We start from the raw sequence: 16385 nt of genomic DNA, 5'->3' as shown, positions 1-16385 counted from the left end.
CCTCTGTTTCAGCCCCTATGATTCAGCCCCTCTGATTCAGCCACACTCATTCAGCCCCTCTGTTTCCGCCCCTCTGTTGCAGCCCCTATGTTTTTCGCCCTCTGTTTCAGCCCCTCTGTTTCAGCCCCTCTGTTTCAGCCCCTCTGTTTCTCACCCTCTGTTTCAGCCCCTATGATTCAGCCCCTCTGATTCAGCCCCACTCATTCAGCCCTTCAGTTTCAGCCCCTCTGTTTCTCACCCTCTGTTTCAGCCCCTCTGTTACTCGCCCTCTGTTTCAGCCCCTCTGTTTTAGCCCCTCTGTTTCAGTCCCTCTGTTTCTCGCCCTCTGTTTCTCGCCCTCGGTTTCAGCCACTCTGTTTCTCGCCCTCTGTTTCAGCCCCACTGTTTCTCGCCCTCTCTTTCAGCCCCTCTGTTTCAGCCCCTCTGTTTCAGCCGCTCTGTTTCAGCCCCTCTGTTTCTCGCCCTCTGTTTCAGCCCCTCTGTTTCTCGCCCTCTGTTTCAGCCCCTCTGTTTCAGCCCCTCTGTTTCTCGCTCTCGGTTTCAGCCTCTCTGTTTCTCGCTCTCTGTTTCAGCCCCTCTGTTTCCGACCCTCTGTTTCAGCCGCTCTGTTTCTCGCCCTCTGTTTCAGCCCCTCTGTTTCAGTCCCTCTGTTTCAGCCCCTCTGTTTCAGCCCCTCTGTTTCTCGCACTCTGTTTCTCGCCCTCTGTTTCAGCCCCTCTGTTTCTGCCCCTCTGTTTCTCGCCCTCGGTTTCAGCCTCTCTGTTTCTCGCTCTCTGTTTCAGCCCCTCTGTTTCCGACCCTCTGTTTCTCGCCCTCGGTTTCAGCCACTCTGTTTCTCGCACTCTGTTTCAGCCCCGCTATTTCTCGCCCTCTGTTTCAGCCCCTCTGTTTCAGCCCCTCTGTTTCAGCCCCTCTGTTTCAGCCCCTCTGTTTCTCGCCCTCTGTTTTAGCCCCTCTGTTTCTCGCCCTCTGTTTCAGCCCCTCGGTTTTTCGCCCTCTGTTTCAGCCCCTGTGTTTAAACCCCTCTGTTTCAGTCCCTCTTTTTCTCGCCCTCTGTTTCTCGCCCTCTGTTTCAGCCCCTCTGTTTCTCGCCCTCTGTTTCAGCCCCTCTGTTTCTCGCCCTCTGTTTCAGCCCCTCTGTTTCAGCCCCTCTCTTTCTCGCCCTCTGTTTCAGCCCCTCTGTTTCTCGCCATCTGTTTCAGCCCATCTGTTTCTCGCCCTATGTTTCAGCCTCTCTGTTTCTCGCACTCTGTTTCAGCCCCTCTGTTTCAGCCCCTCTGTTTCTCGCCCTCTGTTTCAGCCCCTCTGTTTCTCTCCCTCTGTTTCAGCCCCTCTGATTCAGCCCCTCTCTTTCAGCCCCTCTGATTCAGCCCCACTGTTTCAGCCCCTCTGTTTCAGCCCCTCTGTTTAAGCCCGTCTGTTTCTCGCCCTCTGTTTCAGCCCCTCTGTTTATCGCCCTCTGTTTCAGGCTCTCTGTTTCAGCCCGTCTGTTTCAGCCCCTCTGTTTCTCGCCCTCTGTTTCAGCCCCTCTGTTTCTCGCCCTCTGTTTCAGCCCCTCTGTTTCTCGCCCTCTGTTTCAGCCCCTGTGTTTAAACCCCTCTGTTTCAGTCCCTCTTTTTCTCGCCCTCTGTTTCTCGCCCTCTGTTTCAGCCCCTCTGTTTTTCGCCCTCTTTTTCAGCCCCTCTGTTTTAGCCCGTCTGTTTAAGATACTCTGTTTCTCGCCCTCTGTTTCAGCCCCACTGTTTCTCGCCCACTGTTTCAGCCCCTCTGATTCAGCCCCTCTGTTTCAGCCGCTCTGAATCAGCCCCTCTGATTCAGCCCCTCTGTTTCAGCCCCTCTGTTTCAGCCCCTCTGTTTCTCGCCCTCTTTTTCAGCGCCTCTGTTTCTCGCCCTCTGTTTCAGCCCCTCTGTTTCAGCCGCTCTGTTTCAGCCCCTCTGATTCTCGCCCTCTTTTTCAGCGCCTCTGTTTCTCGCCCTCTGTTTCAGCCCCTCTGTTTCAGCCACTCTGTTTCAGCCCCTCTGTTTCTCGCCCTTTGTTTTAGCCCCTCTGTTTCTCGCCCTCTGTTTCAGCCCCTCTGTTTCCCGCCGTCTGTTTCAGCCCCTCTGTTTCTCGCCCTCTGTTTCAGCTCCTCTGATTCAGCCCCTCTGTTTCAGCCCCTCTGATTCAGCCCCTCTGTTTCAGCCCCTCTATTTCAGCCCCTCTGTTTCAGCCGCTCTGTTTCAGCCCCTCTGTTTCTCGCTCTCTTTTTCAGCCCCTCTGTTTCTCGCCCTCGGTTTCAGCCTCTCTGTTTCTCGCTCTCTGTTTCAGACCCTCTGTTTCCGCCCCTCTGTTTCAGCCGCTCTGTTTCTCGCCCTCTGTATCAGCCCCTCTGTTTCAGTCCCTCTGTTTGAGCCCGTCTGTTTCAGCCCCTCTGTTTCTCGCACTCTGTTTCAGCCCCTCTGTTTCAGCCCCTCTGATTCAGCCCCTCTGATTCAACCCCTCTGTTGCTCGCCCTCTGTTTCAGCCCCTCAGTTTCAGCCCTTCTGTTTCAGCCCCTCTGTTTCAGCCGCTCTGTTTCTCGCCCTCTGTTTCAGCCCCTCTGTTTCTCGCCCTCTGTTTCAGCCCCTCTGTTTCTCGCCCTCTGTTTCAGCCTCTCTGTTTCTCGCCCTCTGTTTCAGCCCCTCTGTTTTTGCCCCTCTGTTTCAGCCTCTCTGTTTCAGCCCCTCTGTTTCTCGCCCTCTGTTTCAGCACCTCTGTTTCTCGCCATCCGTTTCAGCCTCTCTGTTTCTCGCCCTCTGTTTCAGCCCCTCTGTTTCAGCCCCTCTGTTTCTCGCCCTCTGTTTCAGCCCCTCTGTTTCTCGCCCTCTGTTTCAGCCCTTCTGTTTCGTGCTCTCTGTTTCAGCCCCTCTGTTTCAGCCACTCTGTTTCTCGCCCTCTGTTTCAGCCCCTCTGTTTCTCGCCCTCTGTTTCAGCCCCTCTGTTTCAGCCCCTCTGTTTCAGCACCTCTGTTTCTCGCCCTGATTTCGGCCCCTCTGTTTCTCGCCCTCTGTTTCAGCCCCTCTATTTCAGCCCCTCTGAATCAGCCCCTATGATTCAGCCCCTCTGTTTCAGCCCCTCTGTTTCAGACCCCTCTGTTTCTCGCCCTCTGTTTCAGCCCCTCTGATTCAGCCCCTCTGTTTCTCGCCCTCTGTTTCAGCCCCTCTGTTTCACGCCCTCTGTTTCAGCCCCTCTGTTTCAGCCCCTCTGTTTCAGCACCTCTGTTTCTCGCCCTGATTTCGGCCCCTCTGTTTCTCGCCCTCTGTTTCAGCCCCTCTATTTCTCGCCCTCTGTTTCAGCCCCTCTGTTTCAGCCCCTCTGTTTCTCGCCCTCTGTTTCAGCCCCTCTGTTTCGCGCTCTCTGTTTCAGCCCCTCTGTTTCAGCCACTCTGTTTCTCGCCCTCTGATTCAGCCCCTCTATTTCAGCCCCTCTGAATCAGCCCCTATGATTCAGCCCCTCTGTTTCAGCCCCTCTGTTTCAGACCCCTCTGTTTCTCGCCCTCTGTTTCAGCCCCTCTGATTCAGCCCCTCTGTTTCTCGCCCTCTGTTTCAGCCCCTCTGTTTCACGCCCTCTGTTTCAGCCCCTCTGTTTCAGCCCCTCTGTTTCAGCACCTCTGTTTCTCGCCCTGATTTCGGCCCCTCTGTTTCTCGCCCTCTGTTACAGCCCCTCTATTTCTCGCCCTCTGTTTCAGCCCCTCTGTTTCAGCCCCTCTGTTTCTCGCCCTCTGTTTCAGCCCCTCTGTTTCGCGCTCTCTGTTTCAGCCCCTCTGTTTCAGCCACTCTGTTTCTCGCCCTCTGTTTCTGCCCCTCTGTTTCTCGCCCTCTGTTTCAGCCCCTCTGTTTCTCGCCCTCTGTTTCAGCCCCTCTCATTCTGCCCCTCTGTTTCAGCCCCTCTGAATCAGCCCCTCTGATTCAGCTCCTCTGTTTCAGCCCCTCTGTTTCAGCCCGTCTGTTTCTCGCCCTCTGTTTCAGACCCTCCGTTTCTCGCCATCTGTTTCAGACCCTCTGTTTCTCGCCCTCTGTTTCAGCCCCTCAGTTTCTCGCCCTCTGTTTCAGCCCCTCTGTTTCTCGCCCTCCGTTTCAGCCTCTCTGTTTCTCGCCCTCTGTTTCAGCCCCTCTGTTTCAGCCCCTCTGTTTCTCGCCCTCTGTTTCAGCCCCTCTGTTTCTCGCCCTCTGTTTCAGCCCCTCTGATTCAGCCCCTCTGTTTCTCGCCCTCTGTTTCGGCCCCTCTGTTTCTCGCCCTCTGTTTCAGCCCCTCTGTTTCTCGCCCTCTGTTTCTCGCCCTCGGTTTCAGCCACTCTGTTTCTCGCCCTCTGTTTCAGCCCCACTGTTTCTCCCCCTCTGTTTCAGCCCCTCTGTTTCAGCCACTCTGTTTCAGCCGCTCTGTTTCAGCCCCTCTGTTTCTCGCCCTCTGTTTCAGCCCCTCTGTTTCTCGCCCTCGGTTTCAGCCTCTCTGTTTCTCGCTCTCTGTTTCAGCCCCTCTGTTTCCGCCCCTCTGTATCAGCCACTCTGTTTCTCGCCCTCTGTTTCAGCCCCTCTGTTTCAGCCCCTCTGTTTCAGCCCCTCTGTTTCGCACCCTCTGTTTCAGCCCCTATGATTCAGCCCCTCTGATTCAGCCACACTCATTCAGCCCCTCTGTTTCCGCCCCTCTGTTGCAGCCCCTATGTTTTTCGCCCTCTGTTTCAGCCCCTCTGTTTCAGCCCCTCTGTTTCAGCCCCTCTGTTTCTCACCCTCTGTTTCAGCCCCTATGATTCAGCCCCTCTGATTCAGCCCCACTCATTCAGCCCTTCAGTTTCAGCCCCTCTGTTTCTCACCCTCTGTTTCAGCCCCTCTGTTACTCGCCCTCTGTTTCAGCCCCTCTGTTTTAGCCCCTCTGTTTCAGTCCCTCTGTTTCTCGCCCTCTGTTTCTCGCCCTCGGTTTCAGCCACTCTGTTTCTCGCCCTCTGTTTCAGCCCCACTGTTTCTCGCCCTCTCTTTCAGCCCCTCTGTTTCAGCCCCTCTGTTTCAGCCGCTCTGTTTCAGCCCCTCTGTTTCTCGCCCTCTGTTTCAGCCCCTCTGTTTCTCGCCCTCTGTTTCAGCCCCTCTGTTTCAGCCCCTCTGTTTCTCGCTCTCGGTTTCAGCCTCTCTGTTTCTCGCTCTCTGTTTCAGCCCCTCTGTTTCCGACCCTCTGTTTCAGCCGCTCTGTTTCTCGCCCTCTGTTTCAGCCCCTCTGTTTCAGTCCCTCTGTTTCAGCCCCTCTGTTTCAGCCCCTCTGTTTCTCGCACTCTGTTTCTCGCCCTCTGTTTCAGCCCCTCTGTTTCTGCCCCTCTGTTTCTCGCCCTCGGTTTCAGCCTCTCTGTTTCTCGCTCTCTGTTTCAGCCCCTCTGTTTCCGACCCTCTGTTTCTCGCCCTCGGTTTCAGCCACTCTGTTTCTCGCCCTCTGTTTCAGCCCCACTGTTTCTCGCCCTCTGTTTCAGCCCCGCTGTTTCAGCCCCTCTGTTTCAGCCGCTCTGTTTCAGCCCCTCAGTTTCTCGACCTCTGTTTCAGCCCCTCTGTTTCTCGCCCTCGGTTTCAGCCTCTCTGTTTCTCGCTCTCTGTTTCAGCCCCTCTGTTTCCGCCCCTCTGTTTCAGCCGCTCTGTTTCTCGCCCTCTGTATCAGCCCCTCTGTTTCAGTCCCTCTGTTTCAGCCCCTCTGTTTCAGCCCCTCTGTTTCTCGCACTCTGTTTCTCGCCCTCTGTTTCAGCCCCTCTGTTTCTCGCCTTCTGTTTCAGCCCCTCTGTTTCAGCCCCTCTGATTCAGCCCCTCTGATTCAACCCCTCTGTTTCTCGCCCTCTGTTTCAGCCCCTCAGTTTCAGCACTTCTGTTTCAGCCCCTCTGTTTCAGCCGCTCTGTTTCTCGCCCTCTGTTTCAGCCCCTCTGTTTCTCGCCCTCTGTTTCAGCCCCTCTGTTTCTCGCCCTCTGTTTCAGCCTCTCTGTTTCACGCCCTCTGTTTCAGCCCCTCTGTTTTTGCCCCTCTGTTTCAGCCTCTCTGTTTCAGCCCCTCTGTTTCTCGCCCTCTGTTTCAGACCCTCTGTTTCTCGCCCTCTGTATCAGCCCCTCTGTTTCAGCCCCTCGGTTTCAGCCCCTCTGTTTCAGCCCCTCTGTTTCTCGCCCTCTATTTCTCGCCCTCTGTTTCAGCCCCTCTGTTTCAGCCCCTCTGATTCAGCCCGTCTGTTTCAGCCCCTCTGATTCAGCCCCTCTGATTCAGCCCCTCTGTTTCTCGCCCTCTGTTTCAGCCCCTCTGTTTCAGTCCTTCTGTTTCAGCCCCTCTGTTTCTCGCCCTCTGTTTCAGCCCCTCTGTTTCTCGCCCTCTGTTTCATCCCCTCTGTTTCAGCCCCTCAGTTTCAGCCCCTCTGTTTCTCGACCTCTGTTTCAGCCCCTCTGTTTCTCGCCCTCTGTTTCTGCCCCTCTGATTTAGCCCCTCTGTTTCAGCCCCTCTGTTTCAGCCCCTCTGTTTCTCGCCCTCTGTTTCAGCCCCTCTGTTTCGTGCTCTCTGTTTCAGCCCCTCTGTTTCAGCCACTCTGTTTCTCGCCCTCTGTTTCAGCCCCTCTGTTTCTCGCCCTCTGTTTCAGCCCCTCTGTTTCTCGCCCTCTGTTTCATCCCCTCTGATTCAGCCCCTCTATTTCAGCCCCTCTGAATCAGCCCCTATGATTCAGCCCCTCTGTTTCAGCCCCTCTGTTTCAGCCCCTCTGTTTCTCGCCCTCTGTTTCAGCCCCTCTGTTTCTCGCCCTCTGTTTCAGCCCCTCTGATTCAGCCCCTCTGTTTCTCGCCCTCTGTTTCAGCCCCTCTGTTTCACGCCCTCTGTTTCAGCCCCTCTGTTTCAGCCCCTCTGTTTCAGCACCTCTGTTTCTCGCCCTGATTTCGGCCCCTCTGTTTCTCGCCCTCTGTTTCAGCCCCTCTATTTCTCGCCCTCTGTTTCAGCCCCTCTGTTTCAGCCCCTCTGTTTCTCGCCCTCTGTTTCAGCCCCTCTGTTTCGCGCTCTCTGTTTCAGCCCCTCTGTTTCAGCCACTCTGTTTCTCGCCCTCTGTTTCTGCCCCTCTGTTTCTCGCCCTCTGTTTCAGCCCCTCTGTTTCTCGCCCTCTGTTTCAGCCCCTCTCATTCAGCCCCTCTGTTTCAGCCCCTCTGAATCAGCCCCTCTGATTCAGCTCCTCTGTTTCAGCCCCTCTGTTTCAGCCCGTCTGTTTCTCGCCCTCTGTTTCAACCCCTCCGTTTCTCGCCATCTGTTTCAGACCCTCTGTTTCTCGCCCTCTGTTTCAGCCCCTCTGTTTCTCGCCCTCTGTTTCAGCCCCTCTGTTTCTCGCCCTCCGTTTCAGCCTCTCTGTTTCTCGCCCTCTGTTTCAGCCGCTCTGTTTCAGCCACTCTGTTTCTCGCCCTCTGTTTCAGCCCCTCTGTTTCTCGCCCTCTGTTTCAGCCCCTCTGATTCAGCCCCTCTGTTTCTCGCCCTCTGTTTCAGCCCCTCTGTTTCACGCCCTCTGTTTCAGCCCCTCTGTTTCAGCCCCTCTGTTTCAGCCCCTCTGTTTCTCGCCCTCTGTTTCGGCCCATCTGTTTCTCGCCCTCTGTTTCAGCCCCTCTGTTTCTCGCACTCTGTTTCAGCCCCGCTATTTCTCGCCCTCTGTTTCAGCCCCTCTGTTTCAGCCCCTCTGTTTCAGCCCCTCTGTTTCAGCCCCTCTGTTTCTCGCCCTCTGTTTCAGCCCCTCGGTTTTTCGCCCTCTGTTTCAGCCCCTGTGTTTAAACCCCTCTGTTTCAGTCCCTCTTTTTCTCGCCCTCTGTTTCTCGCCCTCTGTTTCAGCCCCTCTGTTTCTCGCCCTCTGTTTCAGCCCCTCTGTTTCTCGCCCTCTGTTTCAGCCCCTCTGTTTCAGCCCCTCTCTTTCTCGCCCTCTGTTTCAGCCCCTCTGTTTCTCGCCATCTGTTTCAGCCCATCTGTTTCTCGCCCTATGTTTCAGCCTCTCTGTTTCTCGCACTCTGTTTCAGCCCCTCTGTTTCAGCCCCTCTGTTTCTCGCCCTCTGTTTCAGCCCCTCTGTTTCTCGCCCTCTGTTTCAGCCCCTCTGATTCAGCCCCTCTCTTTCAGCCCCTCTGATTCAGCCCCACTGTTTCAGCCCCTCTGTTTCAGCCCCTCTGTTTAAGCCCGTCTGTTTCTCGCCCTCTGTTTCAGCCCCTCTGTTTATCGCCCTCTGTTTCAGGCTCTCTGTTTCAGCCCGTCTGTTTCAGCCCCTCTGTTTCTCGCCCTCTGTTTCAGCCCCTCTGTTTCTCGCCCTCTGTTTCAGCCCCTCTGTTTCTCGCCCTCTGTTTCAGCCCCTGTGTTTAAACCCCTCTGTTTCAGTCCCTCTTTTTCTCGCCCTCTGTTTCTCGCCCTCTGTTTCAGCCCCTCTGTTTTTCGCCCTCTTTTTCAGCCCCTCTGTTTTAGCCCGTCTGTTTAAGATACTCTGTTTCTCGCCCTCTGTATCAGCCCCACTGTTTCTCGCCCACTGTTTCAGCCCCTCTGATTCAGCCCCTCTGTTTCAGCCGCTCTGAATCAGCCCCTCTGATTCAGCCCCTCTGTTTCAGCCCCTCTGTTTCAGCCCCTCTGTTTCTCGCCCTCTTTTTCAGCGCCTCTGTTTCTCGCCCTCTGTTTCAGCCCCTCTGTTTCAGCCGCTCTGTTTCAGCCCCTCTGTTTCTCGCCCTCTTTTTCAGCGCCTCTGTTTCTCGCCCTCTGTTTCAGCCCCTCTGTTTCAGCCACTCTGTTTCAGCCCCTCTGTTTCTCGCCCTTTGTTTCAGCCCCTCTGTTTCTCGCCCTCTGTTTCAGCCCCTCTGTTTCCCGCCGTCTGTTTCAGCCCCTCTGTTTCTCGCCCTCTGTTTCAGCTCCTCTGATTCAGCCCCTCTGTTTCAGCCCCTCTGATTCAGCCCCTCTGTTTCAGCCCCTCTATTTCAGCCCCTCTGTTTCAGCCGCTCTGTTTCAGCCCCTCTGTTTCTCGCTCTCTTTTTCAGCCCCTCTGTTTCTCGCCCTCGGTTTCAGCCTCTCTGTTTCTCGCTCTCTGTTTCAGACCCTCTGTTTCCGCCCCTCTGTTTCAGCCGCTCTGTTTCTCGCCCTCTGTATCAGCCCCTCTGTTTCAGTCCCTCTGTTTCAGCCCGTCTGTTTCAGCCCCTCTGTTTCTCGCACTCTGTTTCAGCCCCTCTGTTTCAGCCCCTCTGATTCAGCCCCTCTGATTCAACCCCTCTGTTTCTCGCCCTCTGTTTCAGCCCCTCAGTTTCAGCCCTTCTGTTTCAGCCCCTCTGTTTCAGCCGCTCTGTTTCTCGCCCTCTGTTTCAGCCACTCTGTTTCTCGCCCTCTGTTTCAGCCCCTCTGTTTCTCGCCCTCTGTTTCAGCCTCTCTGTTTCTCGCCCTCTGTTTCAGCCCCTCTGTTTTTGCCCCTCTGTTTCAGCCTCTCTGTTTCAGCCCCTCTGTTTCTCGCCCTCTGTTTCAGACCTTCTGTTTCTCGCCCTCTGTATCAGCCCCTCTGTTTCAGCCCCTCGGTTTCAGCCACTCTGTTTCAGCCCCTCTGTTTCTCGCCCTCTATTTCTCGCCCTCTGTTTCAGCCCCTCTGTTTCAGCCCCTCTGATTCAGCCCCTCTGTTTCAGCCCCTCTGATTCAGCCCCTCTGATTCAGCCCCTCTGTTTCTCGCCCTCTGTTTCAGCCCCTCTGTTTCAGTCCTTCTGTTTCAGCCCCTCTGTTTCTCGCCCTCTGTTTCAGCCCCTCTGTTTCAGCTCCTCAGTTTCAGCCCCTCTGTTTCTCGACCTCTGTTTCAGTCCCTCTGTTTCTCGCCCTCTGTTTCTGCCCCTCTGATTTGCCCCTCTGTTTCAGCCCCTCTGTTTCAGCCCCTCTGTTTCTCGCCCTCTGTTTCAGCCCCTCTGTTTCGTGCTCTCTGTTTCAGCCCCTCTGTTTCAGCCACTCTGTTTCTCGCCCTCTGTTTCAGCACCTCTGTTTCTCGCCCTCTGTTTCAGCCCCTCTGTTTCTCGCCCTCTGTTTCATCCCCTCTGATTCAGCCCCTCTATTTCAGCCCCTCTGAATCAGCCCCTATGATTCAGCCCCTCTGTTTCAGGCCCTCTGTTTCAGCCCGTCTGTTTCTCGCCCTCTGTTTCAGCCCCTCTGATTCAGCCCCTCTGTTTCTCGCCCTCTGTTTCAGCCCCTCTGTTTCACGCCCTCTGTTTCAGCCCCTCTGTTTCAGCCCCTCTGTTTCAGCACCTCTGTTTCTCGCCCTGATTTCGGCCCCTCTGTTTCTCGCCCTCTGTTTCAGCCCCTCTATTTCTCGCCCTCTGTTTCAGCCCCTCTGTTTCAGCCCCTCTGTTTCTCGCCCTCTGTTTCAGCCCCTCTGTTTCGCGCTCTCTGTTTCAGCCCCTCTGTTTCAGCCACTCTGTTTCTCGCCCTCTGTTTCTGCCCGTCTGTTTCTCGCCCTCTGTTTCAGCCCCTCTCATTCAGCCCCTCTGTTTCAGCCCCTCTGAATCAGCCCCTCTGATTCAGCTCCTCTGTTTCAGCCCCTCTGTTTCAGCCCGTCTGTTTCTCGCCCTCTGTTTCAGCCCCTCCGTTTCTCGCCATCTGTTTCAGACCCTCTGTTTCTCGCCCTCTGTTTCAGCCCCTCTGTTTCTCGCCCTCTGTTTCAGCCCCTCTGTTTCTCGCCATCCGTTTCAGCCTCTCTGTTTCTCGCCCTCTGTTTCAGCCCCTCTGTTTCAGCCCCTCTGTTTCTCGCCCTCTGTTTCAGCCCCTCTGTTTCTCGCCCTCTGTTTCAGCCCTTCTGTTTCGTGCTCTCTGTTTCAGCCCCTCTGTTTCAGCCACTCTGTTTCTCGCCCTCTGTTTCAGCCCCTCTGTTTCTCGCCCTCTGTTTCAGCCCCTCTGTTTCAGCCCCTCTGTTTCAGCACCTCTGTTTCTCGCCCTGATTTCGGCCCCTCTGTTTCTCGCCCTCTGTTTCAGCCCCTCTATTTCAGCCCCTCTGAATCAGCCCCTATGATTCAGCCCCTCTGTTTCAGCCCCTCTGTTTCAGACCCCTCTGTTTCTCGCCCTCTGTTTCAGCCCCTCTGATTCAGCCCCTCTGTTTCTCGCCCTCTGTTTCAGCCCCTCTGTTTCACGCCCTCTGTTTCAGCCCCTCTGTTTCAGCCCCTCTGTTTCAGCACCTCTGTTTCTCGCCCTGATTTCGGCCCCTCTGTTTCTCGCCCTCTGTTTCAGCCCCTCTATTTCTCGCCCTCTGTTTCAGCCCCTCTGTTTCAGCCCCTCTGTTTCTCGCCCTCTGTTTCAGCCCCTCTGTTTCGCGCTCTCTGTTTCAGCCCCTCTGTTTCAGCCACTCTGTTTCTCGCCCTCTGATTCAGCCCCTCTATTTCAGCCCCTCTGAATCAGCCCCTATGATTCAGCCCCTCTGTTTCAGCCCCTCTGTTTCAGACCCCTCTGTTTCTCGCCCTCTGTTTCAGCCCCTCTGATTCAGCCCCTCTGTTTCTCGCCCTCTGTTTCAGCCCCTCTGTTTCACGCCCTCTGTTTCAGCCCCTCTGTTTCAGCCCCTCTGTTTCAGCACCTCTGTTTCTCGCCCTGATTTCGGCCCCTCTGTTTCTCGCCCTCTGTTTCAGCCCCTCTATTTCTCGCCCTCTGTTTCAGCCCCTCTGTTTCAGCCCCTCTGTTTCTCGCCCTCTGTTTCAGCCCCTCTGTTTCGCGCTCTCTGTTTCAGCCCCTCTGTTTCAGCCACTCTGTTTCTCGCCCTCTGTTTCTGCCCCTCTGTTTCTCGCCCTCTGTTTCAGCCCCTCTGTTTCTCGCCCTCTGTTTCAGCCCCTCTCATTCTGCCCCTCTGTTTCAGCCCCTCTGTTTCAGCCCCTCTGTTTCTCGCCCTCTGTTTCAGCCCCTCTGTTTCGCGCACTCTGTTTCAGCCCCTCTGTTTCAGCCCCTCTGTTTCTCGCCCTCTGTTTCAGCCCCTCTGTTTCGCGCTCTCTGTTTCAGCCCCTCTGTTTCAGCCACTCTGTTTCTCGCCCTCTGTTTCTGCCCGTCTGTTTCTCGCCCTCTGTTTCAGCCCCTCTCATTCAGCCCCTCTGTTTCAGCCCCTCTGAATCAGCCCCTCTGATTCAGCTCCTCTGTTTCAGCCCCTCTGTTTCAGCCCGTCTGTTTCTCGCCCTCTGTTTCAGCCCCTCCGTTTCTCGCCATCTGTTTCAGACCCTCTGTTTCTCGCCCTCTGTTTCAGCCCCTCTGTTTCTCGCCCTCTGTTTCAGCCCCTCTGTTTCTCGCCATCCGTTTCAGCCTCTCTGTTTCTCGCCCTCTGTTTCAGCCCCTCTGTTTCAGCCCCTCTGTTTCTCGCCCTCTGTTTCAGCCCCTCTGTTTCTCGCCCTCTGTTTCAGCCCTTCTGTTTCGTGCTCTCTGTTTCAGCCCCTCTGTTTCAGCCACTCTGTTTCTCGCCCTCTGTTTCAGCCCCTCTGTTTCTCGCCCTCTGTTTCAGCCCCTCTGTTTCAGCCCCTCTGTTTCAGCACCTCTGTTTCTCGCCCTGATTTCGGCCCCTCTGTTTCTCGCCCTCTGTTTCAGCCCCTCTATTTCAGCCCCTCTGAATCAGCCCCTATGATTCAGCCCCTCTGTTTCAGACCCCTCTGTTTCTCGCCCTCTGTTTCAGCCCCTCTGATTCAGCCCCTCTGTTTCTCGCCCTCTGTTTCAGCCCCTCTGTTTCACGCCCTCTGTTTCAGCCCCTCTGTTTCAGCCCCTCTGTTTCAGCACCTCTGTTTCTCGCCCTGATTTCGGCCCCTCTGTTTCTCGCCCTCTGTTTCAGCCCCTCTATTTCTCGCCCTCTGTTTCAGCCCCTCTGTTTCAGCCCCTCTGTTTCTCGCCCTCTGTTTCAGCCCCTCTGTTTCGCGCTCTCTGTTTCAGCCCCTCTGTTTCAGCCACTCTGTTTCTCGCCCTCTGATTCAGCCCCTCTATTTCAGCCCCTCTGAATCAGCCCCTATGATTCAGCCCCTCTGTTTCAGCCCCTCTGTTTCAGACCCCTCTGTTTCTCGCCCTCTGTTTCAGCCCCTCTGATTCAGCCCCTCTGTTTCTCGCCCTCTGTTTCAGCCCCTCTGTTTCACGCCCTCTGTTTCAGCCCCTCTGTTTCAGCCCCTCTGTTTCAGCACCTCTGTTTCTCGCCCTGATTTCGGCCCCTCTGTTTCTCGCCCTCTGTTTCAGCCCCTCTATTTCTCGCCCTCTGTTTCAGCCCCTCTGTTTCAGCCCCTCTGTTTCTCGCCCTCTGTTTCAGCCCCTCTGTTTCGCGCTCTCTGTTTCAGCCCCTCTGTTTCAGCCACTCTGTTTCTCGCCCTCTGTTTCTGCCCCTCTGTTTCTCGCCCTCTGTTTCAGCCCCTCTGTTTCTCGCCCTCTGTTTCAGCCCCTCTCATTCTGCCCCTCTGTTTCAGCCCCTCTGAATCAGCCCCTCTGATTCAGCTCCTCTGTTTCAGCCCCTCTGTTTCAGCCCGTCTGTTTCTCGCCCTCTGTTTCAGCCCCTCCGTTTCTCGCCATCTGTTTCAGACCCTCTGTTTCTCGCCCTCTGTTTCAGCCCCTCAGTTTCTCGCCCTCTGTTTCAGCCCCTCTGTTTCTCGCCCTCCGTTTCAGCCTCTCTGTTTCTCGCCCTCTGTTTCAGCCCCTCTGTTTCAGCCCCTCTGTTTCTCGCCCTCTGTATCAGCCCCTCTGTTTCTCGCCCTCTGTTTCAGCCCCTCTGATTCAGCCCCTCTGTTTCTCGCCCTCTGTTTCGGCCCCTCTGTTTCTCGCCCTCTGTTTCAGCCCCTCTGTTTCTCGCACTCTGTTTCAGCCCCGCTATTTCTCGCCCTCTGTTTCAGCCCCTCTGTTTCAGCCCCTCTGTTTCAGCCCCTCTGTTTCAGCCCCTCTGTTTCTCGCGCTCTGTTTCAGCCCCTCTGTTTCTCGCCCTCTGTTTCAGCCCCTCTGTTTTTCGCCCTCTGTTTCAGCCCCTGTGTTTAAACCCCTCTGTTTCAGTCCCTCTTTTTCTCGCCCTCTGTTTCTCGCCCTCTGTTTCAGCCCCTCTGTTTCTCGCCCTCTGTTTCAGCCCCTCTGTTTCTCGCCCTCTGTTTCAGCCCCTCTGTTTCAGCCCCTCTCTTTCTCGCCCTCTGTTTCAGCCCCTCTGTTTCTCGCCATCTGTTTCAGCCCATCTGTTTCTCGCCCTCTGTTTCAGCCTCTCTGTTTCTCGCACTCTGTTTCAGCCCCTCTGTTTCAGCCCCTCTGTTTCTCGCACTCTGTTTCAGCCCCTCTGTTTCTCGCCCTCTGTTTCAGCCCCTCTGATTCAGCCCCTCTGTTTCAGCCCCTCTGATTCAGCCCCACTGTTTCAGCCCCTCTGTTTCAGCCCCTCTGTTTAAGCCCGTCTGTTTCTCGCCTCTGTTTCAGCCCCTCTGTTTATCGCCCTCTGTTTCAGGCTCTCTGTTTCAGCCCATCTGTTTCAGCCCCTCTGTTTCTCGCCCTCTGTTTCAGCCCCTCTGTTTCTCGCCCTCTGTTTCAGCCCCTCTGTTTCTCGCCCTCTGTTTCAGCCCCTGTGTTTAAACCCCTCTGTTTCAGTCCCTCTTTTTCTCGCCCTCTGTTTCTCGCCCTCTGTTTCAGCCCCTCTGTTTCTCGCCCTCTGTTTCAGCCCCTCTGTTTCTCGCCCTCTGTTTCAGCCCCACTGTTTCTCGCCCACTGTTTCAGCCCCTCTGATTCAGCCCCTCTGTTTCAGCCGCTCTGAATCAGCCCCTCTGATTCAGCCCCTCTGTTTCAGCCCCTCTGTTTCAGCCCCTCTGTTTCTCGCCCTCTTTTTCAGCGCCTCTGTTTCTCGCCCTCTGTTTCAGCCCCTCTGTTTCAGCCGCTCTGTTTCAGCCCCTCTGTTTCTCGCCCTCTGTTTCAGCCCCTCTGTTTCTCGCCCTCTGTTTCAGCCTCTCTGTTTCTCGCCCTCTGTTTCAGCCCCTCTGTTTCATCCCCTCTGTTTCAGCCCCTCTATTTCAGCCCCTCTGTTTCTCGCCCTCTGTTTCAGCCCCTCTGTTTCCGCCGTCTGTTTCAGCCCCTCTGTTTCTCGCCCTCTGTTTCAGCTCCTCTGATTCAGCCCCTCTGTTTCAGCCCCTCTGATTCAGCCCCTCTGTTTCAGCCCCTCTATTTCAGCCCCTCTGTTTCAGCCGCTCTGTTTCATACCCCCGTTTTCTCGCCCTCTGTTTCTCGCCCTCTGATTCTCGCCCTCTTTTTCAGCCCCTATATTTATCGCCCTCTGTTTCAGCCCCTCTGTTTCAGCCCCTCTGTTTCAGCCCCTCTGTTTCTCACCCTCTGTTTCAGCCCCTCTGATTCAGCCGCTCTGTTTCATCCCCTCTGTTTCTCGTCCTCTGTTTCTCACCCTCTGATTCTCGCCCTCTGTTTCAGCCCCTATGTTTCTCGCCCTCTGTTTCAGCCCCTCTGTTTCAGCCCCTCTGTTTCAGCCCCTGTGTTTCTCGCCCTCTGTTTCAGCCCCTCTGTTTCTCGCCCTCTGTTTCAGCCCCTCTGTTTCAGCCCCTCTATTTCAGTCCCTCTGTTTCTCGCCCACTGTTTCTCGCCCTCGGTTTCAGCCCCTCTGTTTCTCGCCCTCTGTTTCAGCCCGACTGTTTCTCGCCCTCTGTTTCAGCCCCTCTGTTTCAGCCCCTCTGTTTCAGCCCCTCTGTTTCAGCCCCTCTGTTTCTCGCCCTCTGTTTCAGCGCCTCTGTTTCTCGCCCTCTGTTTCAGCCTCTCTGTTTCTAACCCTCTGTTTCAGCCCCTCTGTTTCAGCCCCTCTGTTTCAGCCCCTCTGTTTCAGCCCCTCTGTTTCTCGCCCTCTGTTTCAGCCCCTCTGTTTCTCGCCCTCTGTTTCAGCCCCTCTCTTTCTCGCCCTCTGTATCAGCCCCTCTGTTTCGGTCCCTCTGTTTCAGCCCCGCTGTTTCAGCCCCTCTGTTTCTCGCCCTCTGTTTCTCGCCCTCTGTTTCAGCCCCTCTGTTACTCCCCCTCTGTTTCAGCCCCTCTGTTTCAGACCCTCTGATTCAGCCCCACTGATTCAACTCCTCTGTTTATCGCCCTCTGTTTCAGCCCCTCTGTTTCTCGCCCTCTGTTTCAACCCCTCTGTTTCTCGCCCTCTGTTTCAGCCTCTCTGTTTCTCGCCCTCTGTTTCAGCCCCTCTGTTTCAGCCCCTCTGTTTCTCGCCCTCTGTTTCAGCCCCTCTGATTCAGCCCCTCTGTTTCTCGCCCTCTGTTTCAGCCCCTCTGTTTCACGCCCTCTGTTTCAGCCCCTCTGTTTCAGCCCCTCTGTTTCAGCACCTCTGTTTCTCGCCCTGATTTCGGCCCCTCTGTTTCTCGCCCTCTGTTTCAGCCCCTCTATTTCTCGCCCTCTGTTTCAGCCCCTCTGTTTCAGCCCCTCTGTTTCTCGCCCTATGTTTCAGCC

This window comes from Chiloscyllium punctatum, chromosome 22, assembly GCF_047496795.1.
Source record: "Chiloscyllium punctatum isolate Juve2018m chromosome 22, sChiPun1.3, whole genome shotgun sequence".
Classification (NCBI taxonomy): domain Eukaryota; kingdom Metazoa; phylum Chordata; class Chondrichthyes; order Orectolobiformes; family Hemiscylliidae; genus Chiloscyllium; species Chiloscyllium punctatum.
This window is presented reverse-complemented; position numbering follows the sequence as displayed.